General features: G+C 45.0%; 1 long non-coding RNA gene across 1 annotated transcript; it reads right to left on the reverse strand.

Moving 5' to 3' along the window:
* Positions 1 to 4,309: 4,309 nt before the first annotated feature.
* On the reverse strand, positions 4,310 to 5,747 carry LOC149340209 (uncharacterized). Its single transcript, XR_016283840.1, has 2 exons — positions 5,586 to 5,747; positions 4,310 to 4,681 (listed from the first exon to the last, which is right to left on the reverse strand). It is a non-coding gene; the product is annotated as an uncharacterized LOC149340209 (long non-coding RNA).
* Positions 5,748 to 14,120: the final 8,373 nt, after the last annotated feature.

Raw genomic sequence — 14,120 nt, forward strand, 5'->3', positions numbered from 1 at the left:
AAATGGCGGCGGCTGCTCCGCGGCGAGGCGAGCGGTGTTACATCATGCCAGATGGCGCGGCGAGCACGCGGCTTCCGCCAGTTGCGGCGGTTGCTAGGCAACGGCTCAACGGTCGGTCTCTGTGCCTCCTCAGAGCACCGCCACAGCGAAATCGCAAGTTCGTGGCCGCTTTGCTGTTAATGGCCAGGAGGATCAAGTGAACATTTATCTACAGCTGGCATGGAGCACGCTGAAGAGCGGAGGAGGGTTTCGCCATAGCTCGGAGCGGGAAGAGATAAGGCGTTGGCAGAGAGTCGCATGCAAATAGACCGCCGCGGTGGCTAAGTGGTTATGGTGGACCCTAAAGATGCGGGTTCAATACCGGCCGATGTTGTCGCATTTCGGTGGAGGCGAAATGCTAGAGTTCCAGTGCAGTGTGATTTCAGTACAAGTTACAGAACCCCAGGGGGTCGAAGTTATCCAGAGCCCGCCACTACGGCGTCATTAACAGCATGAGTGACTCTGGGACGTTAAAGCCAATGAACCAAATAGGCACGAAAAGGTCGCCGAAAAACCAGCATGTTCGACAAAAGACACCACTTGCTATGCATTTGTGGTTCTGGTTTCTTTGTTTTTTTTTTTTTACTGAGCGAACCGCTAACTGTTTCTTGCCCGTGCTCGATTGAAAACACATATGCAACTGCGACGTATATGTATATGCACATATGCAACATATGCACTGCTCCTGTCGAATGCATTGCGGCGCATCAGAGTCCTGCCTGTCTTACTCCGTGTTAGCGACCAAGCCAACTAACTTCCATTCACCACCTTCGCAGGGAGAGCGCCTAGTTAGACAACCTGGTGGGGTGCCTCTGCGCACACTCCGCGCGTCTAACTGGCATGCAACCTAAAATCTTTCAGCGCGCAGTGTAACCCCCGGTCAAACTTTTCTAAGAATGGCACTGCAATTAAGATGACGCAGCGCAAACTGCGTGACAAGGAGTGCAAACTCAGACGCTTGCAGTCTTAAAAAAAAAACATAAATGCCGTTATGCGCGTTTTAAAAAAAGCATATACTGAACGCAGCGTCGTGCTGTGGCGCAGATTAGCGCTCTTAAGTCGTTGGTTGCGCCAGCGGCTGAAACCCATCGCAGCGTACAGACGCCTTACATGTGTCCCTTGCGACTGCGTCTCTTTGGAAGCTACTGCTGAACACCGAGTTTAATTAGAGTCGGTAAAGAGCCCCTTGTGTCTGGGCGGCTGACTGTGTGTCTGTGTGCGCGGAGTCCACGAGGGGCGTTTTGTGAGGGTTAATTCCCCTTCGTTCGTTAATCTGGATTAGCATTATGGGCTTCTCGCTCCACTTCTCCCGTCAGAAATCTCCAAAAAGTTTTTCATTTGTTGATTTAATAAAGAAAGTGAAAAAAGTAGCATATAAACAATCATTTCAGTGGAAGCTGTGGATTGCAACACTTTGACGTCCACCGTTGTAAGATTTGGAGAATTGTAGCTGTCACACAGGCGCCTAACGAAGGACACCTTATTATGAAGTGGCTAAAATTTTTCGGTAAAATGTGTTTGTTCTCCAACCTCTTTCATTGCAATAGGCAGCAGCTTGTTCCTTAATATTTTCAGGTTGTTCAGAAGTGCGCCTGTTTTGACTCGTGTTGTTGGGACCTGCACCTTGCTAGCCTTCACGTGGCACTGATTGATAGCAACAAACGCATCAAACATAAAGAGTATAAACCCATTGACATCGCTCCAAGTCTTGTTTTTTAAAGGAGCAGAAATCATTTCCTTTGTTCTACTTTGCTGCAAGAATTCTCCAACCAAGACACCACAGCACACTCATGCAGTTTGTGCTTCGAAAGGAATTTGCGTCCTTCACAGTGCAGGTGAGAGACGTTAGTTTCTTGGAGTTCTTCGATGGGATAGCCTCAGTTTTGTTTTGTGATCATGTATTTCGAGTGAAATTTGTTTTCTTTTTTCATATTGAGCTGTTAAAGCATGAAAACAAAGGCGCATTATCCGACCATTCGCCATGGACGCCTCAACAACGCCGAAATTTTCAGCTAGCGCCACATTCGGCACGCAGTTTACATCGCGTGCCATTTTGAGCTCCCCTGACCCGATTAGAGTGTGGCTTATCTCAGCGGTTAGCGCGCTCGTCTGCTGAGCCAGGTCACCCAGGATGGAACCCGACCGCGGTGGCCGCGTTTCGATGGAGGCGAAATGCAAAAGGCGACAGTGTGATGAGCTACATCACTGCACGTTAAAGATCGCCAGGTGGTGGAAATTGTTCCAGAGCCCTCCACTACGGCACCACTTTCTCTCGTTCTCATTTCACTCCCACTTTCCTCCCTCCCTCACGGCGCGGTTGAGGTGTTCACCCTGAAGTGTGACAGTAACTGCACCATTTTCTTTTCTCCGAAGACCACGACTAGCAAGTACTAGAGTGTACTGCGCCTAATGAAAAATTTCCGTAAGGGAGGCATATAAGTAGGAAGTCCGAATGCAGGACTAACTACTGATACGCAGACCACTGGGACAAAGGGGAGTTAAGAAATTGCAAAGAAGTGGAGCTGTTCTCTACAGATAGAAAACAAGCCTGTATATCCTCACACTGTCTGCATGTGTCACCTAAATCATGGCTAATACAGGGCGTTCCCAGGTGCACGGTATCGGGCCATCGGGATTAATGAAACGAACATAACATCCGCGCAAGCAAAGCGACACCCGCACGTGGCGAAAGCTGTGTCAGACGACTGTGACAACCGACGCGGCTCGCTTGTGGCACGGCTTACTCAAGTGTCATGATTTGCCAGATTAGCTGCAGCCCTGCGGGAGGCGTTGTGTAGAAAATAGACGGGTCTTTGAGGCTTGCTAATGTAGACAATGTGGCAGCTTGGGCAAGTTGGTTGTACATTATCGACGCAGCGCGAAACACGAAGACCAGACAAGCACGCGGACTTACAACTGATGGCTTACTGAGGAAGTGCCACGGCTTAAATACAGTAGCAAACGATCTCAAAACAGAAAGGACCACACCTAAAAAATGCCCGAATAGTGATCAAAACATGAACCGTTCGCCTGGAAACAGAACACATGACATCAGTGCTGTATCCGTGTCCTCGTCTTGTCCTCGTGTTTTGCGCCGCGTCGATAATTGGTAACGTAGTTGTGAAAAATTTCTCCTTCGGTGCGATAAACCCAAGTTCAGCGCGCTTGCTATGCGGCCATGCAGATGTATCACCATAGACATGTGCGATAGACAAAAAATGACCTAGCCTATAGATGCTACCTTCTTCAAGCACGTTCTTTCAATTGATTGCAGTGAGAGGACCCTGCAGTTTTTCCTACGGAAGTGCACAGAACTGCGATGCAGAAGCTCACCCATCAGGCATGAAACGAGCGCGACCGATGTTTACTGCCGCCGCGCTCACGTCTGCATGCGGTCGTAAGGTGAGGTTGGCGCAATAGTAATGGCAGTAATGTGTGCACAATCCACACGCGTTGGGCGTGGCACTTTCAATGCGCTGAACGTTTCGCAACAGAAAATAAATCTAGAGGAGAGCGGGAAATTTAGTTTTTTTTTCATCGCTTTGCTTAACTAGAGTGCACTGTAGGCGTAAACGTTTCATTTACCTAAAACGTCTGCATCCTCCCTCTTTACCTCTATCTCACTCATGATGAGGTAAAAACCGGCATTTGTAGCCTGTTCTCTGTTAATTTTTTTTTTTTTATAGTCATCGCTTTTCCACTTTGAGATATTCGCGGTTGAAAAAAAAAAGTGCTCCACTGCACAATCACGTTACTATACAATAGTGTTTTTACAGATTTTGCTCACATTATGTTATACTGCTATATTCCCAGGCAGCACAACAACATTGGCCGAACGTCGCGCAAGTGTTGGCAAAACTTGGCACGAACATCGGTCCTACACTGGCATTTGGGCCGAGCGCTACCACTTCACACATTGGCCTTACTTTCATGCCAGTTTTGGGCCAACGCTCGGCCGATCAAGCGGCCAACGCAGTCCCGATGTTCGTTCTGCAGCATGGACCAGCAAAGGTCTCATACTGGCATCCAACTTTCAAACATTGGTAGCCAGCTTTCGAATAATGGTTTCCAGCTTTCGAATATTGGCATCCAGCTTTCGAATAATGGTTTCCAGCTTTCGAATAATGGTTTCCAGCTTTCGAATAATGGCATCCAGCTTTCGAACGCTGGCACATGCAATTAACCCACTCGGCAATGACCGGCACTGTGGATGGATGTACATACATACCATTCTACCTAGCAAATATTCATAAATGAGGTTGCGAAAGAATTCCAGAAAAAAGACCCGTTTATTGCTTTGAGTTACAAGAATCACGCTTCTAGCGCACACAGGATGGTTTGCGCTACCACCAGCCACCGTGGGGAGTAAAGAAAAGGGGCCCAAGAGCATGGTGGCAGAGGCTGTGGGAAAACAATTTATTTTCAAGTTTGGTGCGTGCCGATCAGGTTGGACAAAGCATCTCGGCAAGCTGCTGCGGCACGGCTAAGGCATCCATAAAGCGCTCAACGGAGCTGTCCTCCAGTGAACTGATCAGTCATATCCAAAGTAATCGTTGCACTCCACTTGCAAGGGGACTGCTGGACTGCATTCAAAGAAATTCCTCGTCCAGTTCTTGCACGATGGCCTCACGAAGCGCCAAGCCTGCAAAGAGATGCATGATGTCATGGTAAGTTGAATTATGGCCATCACAGAACAAAAACAAAAATGATTAAATAACACGGAATTTTGTGAAACACAGTCATCGTGAAGACACTAGCAACATATTTTACAGGATAATTTTTAATTTATTCTTAAGAACCAGCACCACATTAGTTGCACAAAGTGGAATTTAATTTACTAAACTTCCCTTATACCAAATGGTTTAATTTAGTTTAATGCGTCGTGTCGCACTCCCAGTAAATATATTCAATGCGAGATAAGCAAATTAATGTGATATTGAAAACAGATTAATGTATTATTTTGTTTTAATATAACTCGTATCTCTAAATTGCGAGGTAATTTTTTATTCCAGTAAACATGCACAGGTTGTAGCGTCTCTTCCACATGGACGTCAAAACAATATTTTGATTAGTTTTATTTAATGGGGTTAAAAATGCGGCTTGCGATTTTTGACGAAATACGCTGAACGCAAGGAACTCAGGGCACCTTTGTTTACCTTAGTTGCTTCGCATGCATGCTATAGTTGGATTCGAAACTGCAACTTGAAAACCACACAAAAATACTAGTCTGATAGCCCAGAGTAATGCCCTTTCTCATTGCGAGAGAACTTGGGCAAAAGCTTTAACTAGTAATTGCGGATTTTCTATTGAGTCTGCAAGAGTAGAAGACAAAAAGAAACACTACGAAAGTATTACACATATCCTTACCAACTAGTCTGCAGTGGAAAATTAATTAAGCGGTTCTGATTTCCGTCGTGCATAAACGGTAAAGGACATATTCCCGAATGCATCCTATCTCAAGTCATATGAGTTCAAACCTGCTGTTAGCCAAAGTAGTGAATCTTTAGTGAGTTCATCTCACCAAAGACGAAAAATTAAATTCTCACCATTCGGCCACAATTCCACTGCGCACGACGTCAAGCAAGCCATTTCGCAATGAGAGTGGGTACACAGAAGTCGTCCTCGTGCTTTTTGACTCGCTCTCTTCTCCTGCCTAAAAAATAAAGGCGCATGTAGTCGAAGCAACATTTACTACAAAAACCACTTTAACTTCCAGGCTTATATCAAGGTAAAAGAGTTTTAGTACTTACAAAAGATCTTGCAGGCGGTACGAACAGCGTCGGAGCTCTCCTAATATATGAGTGTGGCTTTTCGCGTGCACAGACTATGAACGGTACTAGCTCGAGTGTGCATGCATTTTCGTCGCGTTGGTTGTGCACGTGGTTGAGCTCCGCCGTGCAGTCAAGAATGTCTTATTGTGATGAGTCGCGCGGTTCCAAGACGAGCAGTGGAGACGATGGTGTGTGTGTGTGTGTGGGGGGGGGGGGGTTGGCTGGAGGGGAGAGAGTAATTTTCCTTTACACAGGTTTTGTGGTTCCGAGAAAAGTCCTCGAGCTGAAAGGTGGAGACAGGGAGGTGGAGGAACAGCGAAGCGCGTAGCTGCGTGCGAGGGAAAACAGGTTTGAGAAAGTGACAACCAAACAGAAAAAATAGCGCTTCGCGGGGTGGGGGGTTAGCCCACTCCCTGGAAAAGGGCACGGCCGGGAGAACAGGTGGGGAGATATTGGACTTGAAAGAGAGAGGGAAAGAGGCCAAAACACGTGAAAAGGGTTTGGAATTTTTGGAGAATGAGTCACATGGCCACAGGCAGTACAGAAAGCAATATCTACAAGAGAGAAGTGGATGGGAAACACGGAAGCGTCAAAGTATTGCTACAAAGCTGCAGCAAAAGCCTGAAAATTTTTAAGTGAAAAACTTGGAGCTTCAAGATGCATTTCGCCAAAACGACTTGAGACACTCGCGTATTTTGTGGGGCCGTATGATGTGGCTTCTGTCAGTTCAAGATAGCTTAAAATGTTACCACATAACAAAAATATAAAGCAAAAAAATATCCAAGCAGAATGCGCGCTCTTTCATAGTTTCATGTACCGTACATGCGCCAAACAAGCTAGGTTAACATACGTCTAACGCCAGTTGTCAGTCCATTTATTCAGTGGTCGTCGAAGAATCCTCAAATTGTTTGTTGGGGTGGAAGTTTCGCGCAAAAAAAGCAAAAACAAACAAAGCCATGTTGAATTGTGGTTCGCAACTACTTTCGATGGTTTTCATCAATAAAGGTGATGTTCGAAAGAAAAAAAGAACCTGCGAGTAAATATGCAAAGACGTGAGCAAGAGCTATATAGCCCCCAATGCAAATTACGCAACAGAAGAATAAAATAGTCAAAAACAAAAATTTCCAACACAACGATTTGCAGAAAAGGAAGGAAATAGCAAATCAGAAAACACGGGAAAGGCGCGATCACAGGGCAAGACGTAGGGAAGCGTAGGAATCGCTTAGCACGTGTCCGCGTGCGTTTATGAAGCATCCGCCTAATATTTCACGAGCGCAACGCATAATTCGAAATTACGAGGCGACTGCTCCGTTTCTGGACGTTGCCAAAACTGAGCACAATTTCGGTTTAGCGAATGCACTTGCGCTAATCTATTACGTTTGTATCGCGATCTCCCTGAAGCCGACACCAGCTGCGTACTGCGGCAGTGAATTCCTAGAGCGAATAAAAAAAAAGTGATTTTTTTATTCCAAAAATTTAATCAAATGAAACTTATTTGATTTTTGTTGAAGGCACCTGTTGACAATTTTTGTTGAAGGCGTGTCGGGTGTAATCAGAACGTTAATTCTGATCAACAGGACTTCGATCGCAATTCTCCTAAACGTATTATTGCTGCTCACTGCGCAACCAGAGTGCAGCTTTTCCAACGGAATCATGGGTAGCTTTGCTCACAAACTGCAAAAGTGTTCGGTTAAAATATAATAATAAATAAAACCAAATCTTTGAACTCGCATGTTTTAGCGCGTTCGAAAATTATGAACTGCCGATATGGTACTCGACAATAAAAATAATTTTGAACCCATTTTAATGGATGACACAATGTTTACCAACGTTTGCCAGTATACTTCGAACACTGGATAAGCGGTGGCAATCCTAGGCCAATATAGCCAGCTCCCGGAAATGGCATAGCCAATTCTGGCAAAGAGTGGAACAACACTGGCTAACATGGCCCATGATAGCCAGGATTCGATGATGGCACAGCCAGCAATGGCAAACAGTGGGGCAATCCTGGCTAACCTGGCCCATGATAGCCAGGATCTAATTATGGCTCCCCCAATACTGGTAAAGCGATGGACAACCAGGGCCATTGTTGGATGTGCTAAGGAGTGGCACAACCAATATCGGATGCTCACTGGCAACTCTGGGCCTAGTTAGGGCCACGCTTTGCCAGTGGATTTCCAATATTGGCCCGCTGCCGTGTGCTACCTGGGTTGCTGACATACATGCTGAGTTCAATAAATTTTCATTGTGTTTGCATCCCGTGACAAAATAGCCTTTTATACTGTTTGTGTGTTGTGTTGCCCTTAGCAAAAACTAATACGTTTGGAATATACGGAGGTCTATTTAAAATGTATTTTAAACATATTTTGTATTCATGAATGCACTAAAAATATGTAGGAAATACGTTTCTGAAATTTCATGCTTGGTATTCGAAATATATTTTTAAAATGTGCCAAAAATACCTCACTTAAAGCATACTTCGAGCACTTTTCAAATACATGAAAAAATATGCATGCAGTTTTAGCATCTTGTCAGTGTATTAAAAGTGTATTTTCGGAAATATGAAATTAATTCATCGAAAGTATACTTCAATTCTAGAAAACGGGCAGCCCTTGTAAACGTATATGTATGCAGTTTTAGCATCTTGTCAATGTATTAAAAGTGAACTTTCGTAAATATGAAATTAATTCATCCGAAATATATTTCAATCCTAACAAACGGGCAGTCCTTTTAAACGTCTTTGCACACTTCTTGCTGCCATGAACAGTCGAGTGCTCGAAATCGTGTTTCGGGAAATGGCATTTGCGTGTCGTCAATGCATTTGAAGTGTACTTCCGTAAATACGTAATTAATTCGTCCAAAGAACACTGAAATTCTAGCAAATTGGCAGTCCGCATTAGCATATTTGCAGCGCACTACAAGCTGTCGTTGAACAATCTAATGCTCAAAATCGAGTTCCGGGACATCGCATTTTGGTGCTGGCCATCTATTTAAAGTGTACTTTCGTAAATACGCAATTAATCCGTCTGAAGTATATTTAAATTCTAACAAATGGGTTGTCCGCGTAAACATATTTGCATTACACTTCAAGCTACCGTGGAACAATCTAGGGCTCGAAATGACGTTTCAGCGAAGAGTGAAAACTTTCCCTTTCTTGTCATCCTTTCGTTTATGGTAACTTCTAGCGGGAAGGTGATCACCACTTATACCCCTGCTACACGGGCGCTTCGAATGCCTTCCAGCCGAATGTCATCTAACGATGCTACATGTGTTCTGTCTAAGGGAGTGCTTGAAGATAATATTACGCCAATGAATATTAACCGCGTCAGCATGAAATTTCCCCGGGAGTGCGCCGATGAGGAAGACTGCACTCATACTGTTGTTTACATCGCTTGTTTACATAACATAAAACGCAATCTGCGCTTTGGTTCTAATAAACAATCTGTTTTCTTTTTTACTGGTTGTACTCGTGATTGTTTACACAGTGCTACAATGTGTGGGAAGCGATGATGCGATCGCACGCCTGAGAAAGCCGGGTTGTTGGCATCGCGCAGGACTGGCGCTTCTCGCTTCTTGTCCCGGCTTTCTCCGACGTGACCAGTACTTTTTTTTAAACTACTTTATCCAGAAGTATGTATGGCGACTGTTCGCTTTAACTGAAACGGCCTAACTAGTTATCCACAAGCTAGCGACGGCGACGACTGCTGCTGGCCGTAAAGCACGGCTCGGCAGTCTGGGTCACACCGGCGATTCCCGTTCATCGTACGCGTGCCCTGCGATGTAAGCAATAGTTGATTTCAGGTCACTGTTGCCAAAACTACACCTGGTGACCATTTGCATTCGCTAAAGCTTGTGATTCGCTCTTCACAACCGCCGAAATCACAGATCCAACCCTGCGAACTCGCTGGGCATAGTCGTCGCGGAAGGGAACAGAGCCGTCATCGATTGAAACTGATTTGGCAAGCGCTTATCGCTGGTGAGTGTTCAGGTATGCACACGTGAAATATAGCCGTTCGTTTCGCTCATTTAGAAGCGCGAGCATGCACACACCGCCGCCTCATCACCGTGCTCTCGCTCAGCCGCCGACAAGGCTGACCGTCCGCCGACCGGATTCGTCGGTGTCGTTGGCCTGAAAAACGTGTCCCTCTAGAATCATATTATAGTAAACTAGATATTTCACTATAATTACATGCTGTTGTTCAGCGTGATATATACTGTCGTTGTCGGACTAGTGTGACCGCCGTCGTCGTCGTCGCTGTACACTGAAAACGAGCTGAGGCTTTCGAATGCGTTTCGAAAGTGTCGTGCAGCACCGCGGCAGTCCATCGAGTCCGAATGTCATTCCTATTCTCGAATGCCATTCCACTCAATGTCATTCGAACATTTCTGTGTGAGAACGTGATAGCATTATACCAGCAAAAGCGCCTTGGGTACTTCTGGGTCCGAATAAGCCAGCGGAAAGGACCCCGTGTGGCAGGGCAGACCGGCTCCCTTACACGCCCATGTATCTGTTGGTTGACAGTTCGACTCCTGACCTGTGCCTGACGCAAGTTTCAACTAGCAATTCCGTTCTCAATTAACCCCAGATTCGAACGCGACCAGTAGGGTTCTTCTGCGATAATTTGGCAGCCCACAGTATTTGCGCAAAAAAAGGTATCACCGTGCAAAATAGTGCGTCGCTTTCGCTGGGTATATATACGGCAAGCCAAGTATAGCGCTTGTCGTAGGATTTGTTGTTTGCTGTGTCGCTGTCGTCTTGGTATGCTGTATGTAGGTATCTGCCGTTCCCATTCAATCACGTGACCTTATAATATCAGACTCCTGTTGATTAATGATAAATACCCGTGTACGATTTGTTCTCCAGTTGATGAATTAACCCGTGTCATTCCAGTAGACTCTTTTTTTAAGCCCGAGTAAACACATTTTTAATGTATTAAATGTATATTTTTAGTACATTTCTAATGTATATTTTTATTATATTTTTAATGCATTATAAATATGCTAAGCGGGCAAAAATGTACTTTTCACGTATTTTTAAGAACGTTTAAAATATTATTCCTAGTATACTTAGAAAGCATTCGTATTGCAGTTTAAGCATAGGGACAAAAAAATGCGAAATAAATATGAAATTAATACAATACGTTTGAAATGCATTTTTAGCACATCCTCTTTTCGCTAAGGGTGGGTTTAATGGCACATAGGCAGCTAAGGCCTTTTATACTGGCCATGAAGTATGTCCTATAGAAAACCTACGTAGAAGCTTGCCGTGTGAACTGCAGCTCTGTAACACTCAGCCTAGCCTTAGGCGCAAGCAATGTTTAGTGCGCTCGATGTGCTTTTCCACGCCACCTTCCTGCGCTTATTGGCATGAGCATTCGCACTCTTATGAAGCCACACTTACCGGGCTTTTGCTATGTGAACTACGCCGAGAAAAGTTAGGCGATGAATGCTATCTAGCAAAAGTGCGCCTCTAACTGTTCAGTGTGTGCTATCGCGTTTGCAGCGGCCCAAGCGGCTGACTGGCGCAGTTTCTAGTCACCGAATGGAACAATCGCAGTGGCACCTGGGCAGCGCAAGTTCCCTACAGCTACCGTGACGTCAGGTGTGAGGGGCTGTCATTGTCCCAACAAAAACCCCAAAGATGTTCGTGGACGAGGCAGGCGAAGGAGCTACGAGTGGCATGGCCGGACTGGCGCTGGCACAGCGTCCCTACCCTTCAGTCTCGCCTTGCAGACGATCATCGTGTTTTCAAATATAGAGGGCGCTCACGGACTGCGGAGCCGGCCGAGGGCAACGTCTGCGCCATCGTCTGCGAAGGTGCGTGGTTCGCTTATAATTTCTCTTGACAACTGACTTCCATATATTGATGTTTAGCCTGTCTAGTGTTAGATGTTATGTTCTAGCATATTGAGCAGTACGCGCTTGGAGTAAGACAAACTGGAACACCTGCCCCGGCACGGCTCAATATGCATTTGGAGGGCGCAGTTTTGCTTCGCGAAATATATGCAGGATCATCAGCTTGTTAACTTTTGCGAGCGCTCATCCCAGCGTGATAAATACAGCAAAGGTAAAAATCTGCAGCCGCGCATGAGGCCATGATTAATGTGCCATTTACGACGTCTTTCGCAAAAGACGCGTGTGATAGTTCGAGATAATTTTCGCTAGCATCCGTAACTGGAATAATGCCGGCGTTTGAATAATGAATGTTATTCACTCACTGTGTTTGCCAGAAGTGACATATAATCAATTTAAGATGGTAAGATTTGATTCAAGAGTGATGTTCACTACAGCGTGAGGACATCTGTTGTTTATTGTGTACTTACCGTACATTTTACGCAATAACGCCACTAATTGTTTTTTTTTTAATTAGAAAAGCCCGATATTGTAATGTCAGTGTTAGCGGATGTCATAAAAAAGGCGAATAATTTTAAGTAGTAAAGTGTATGAGATGCAAAGTCCTAATTTTCAGCATCATATCATCTCATATATCATCTCATATCAGCTGATATAGTGGGCATCTCACAAATATCACGTTCGATGAAGCTTTTGAAAAGCTGCTTAAACCATTTATATCACAGCATTAGCTGCTCTCAGCTCTTTGCTCATTTCTGCGGCAGTGGCAGCTTCCGTAGACGGACACGAGCACCATGGCAAGGCGCGGCGCAACACGTTGATTGGTCTGCGTCGAATACTGCCCCGTATGAGTTCACTGCAGTTCTCCGAGGCAACTACAAAACATCATTTGCATGCAACGCCTCTGATCTTGAGAACGATCGAAGCACGAATCAGGACGAATAAAAAATAAAGTAAGACGAAACAAGCGCTTTTACAAAAGAATAATGCACAGTCGTTCTGAAAATGAACAACGCCCAACTCGCTACATTACCTCACCGGCGTTTATCATTGTCGCTAATAATTCAGTAGGGTGGCTTTTTGGGCTTGTTGGTGCTACATATCTTGAAAACACTTTAGCGCAGCCAAAGACGAGGACAAAAATAAAGAGAATGATCTAGCGCTGGTGGTGTTCTTTCTCTTCATTTTTGTCTTCGTCTTTGGCTGCGGTACAGTGTTTTGAAGCTTATATGCCATGGAGAGAGCAGGGCCTTCAGGGCCCAGAGCGATCCAGTAAGCTCGAGATAGGAAGAGAAAACCTATAGGCCACCCAAATAATCCGCCATTACGAAAATTTTAACGAGCGCACGAGAATGAAACAATGACTGAAAGAAGACACACACCACAAAGCGCCGTTTTGTGATGTGTAACCAACTAGCCGCCAGTTCGTCCTGAGCAAATTCATCGCCATTACGAGCCACAGGGAAGGCAGCAGCAAAACGACGCAAGGGAGAAGACTCACTGGTTCGGGTGGCAGGAGCAGAGCTTAAGTTACTTAGACTCAAAGTCCCTACTGTTCGAGTCGCGGTATTCTGCGTGAATCGAATTATACGCCAGGACTCTGGGGCTCAAGTCAAGCGAGGCGGCGGAGTCGGCATGTCAAGGTAGTAAAACTAAGGAGTCAAGCTGCTACCAAAGAAATCACACTCGGTATGAAACCGGGTGTGGTCTTTTTTGATATTCAACATTGCTCATGCTACCGTTAATACTAAAACATTACTGCAAGGATTTCGTCCTATTACTGCTAATAACTACATCTAGAAATCCGCAAAACAATCTGTCGTCCGGGTTGTCAGATTTTTGGCAGCTTTCACAGAAACATCGTTGCTGCCAGGCCGCGTTTCATTGTACTATCTAGTTTTACGTATTCCTTCGAAATCCACCTAGGCTATTCTAGTGCAGAATAAAATTTAGGCCTGCGTATGATCTTAAAAATGCCTCATAAACACATTTGGCAGTAAATGGCATTTTGTGCTTTCTGAAGCCTTAGCGTCATCAGATATACAGGCGGTGCCACCTATTTTACTTAGCAGTTTTATAAGTACTATGTATAAAATTGATTAATTATTCTTTGTGAAACCATAAATTGTGATTGCCGTTCTTTGGAAACTTCGATAAAGAAGTTTCGATTACTCGAATATCTAAGGAATAAGAAACGCTTCTAATTTAAGCGGGTGACCACCAGCCACACCGTTTCACAACTACCTGACCTTATGGCCTCTTTCGTGGAGTCTGGTTCTGTGTGATGCAAAAAACCTTGATAGAGTTTTGCAGAGAAGAACAGTGGGGCTAAAAATTAACACGCAGAAGACCAAAGTAATGTTTAACAGCCTAGCAAGAGAACAGCAGTTCGCAGTTGGTAGCCAGGTGCTGGAAGTAGTAAGAGAATATGTCTATTTAGGGCAGGTAGTGACAGCT

This window comes from Amblyomma mixtum, chromosome 6 (assembly GCF_055824585.1).
Source record: "Amblyomma mixtum isolate Tamu chromosome 6, ASM5582458v1, whole genome shotgun sequence".
Classification (NCBI taxonomy): Eukaryota; Metazoa; Arthropoda; class Arachnida; order Ixodida; family Ixodidae; genus Amblyomma; species Amblyomma mixtum.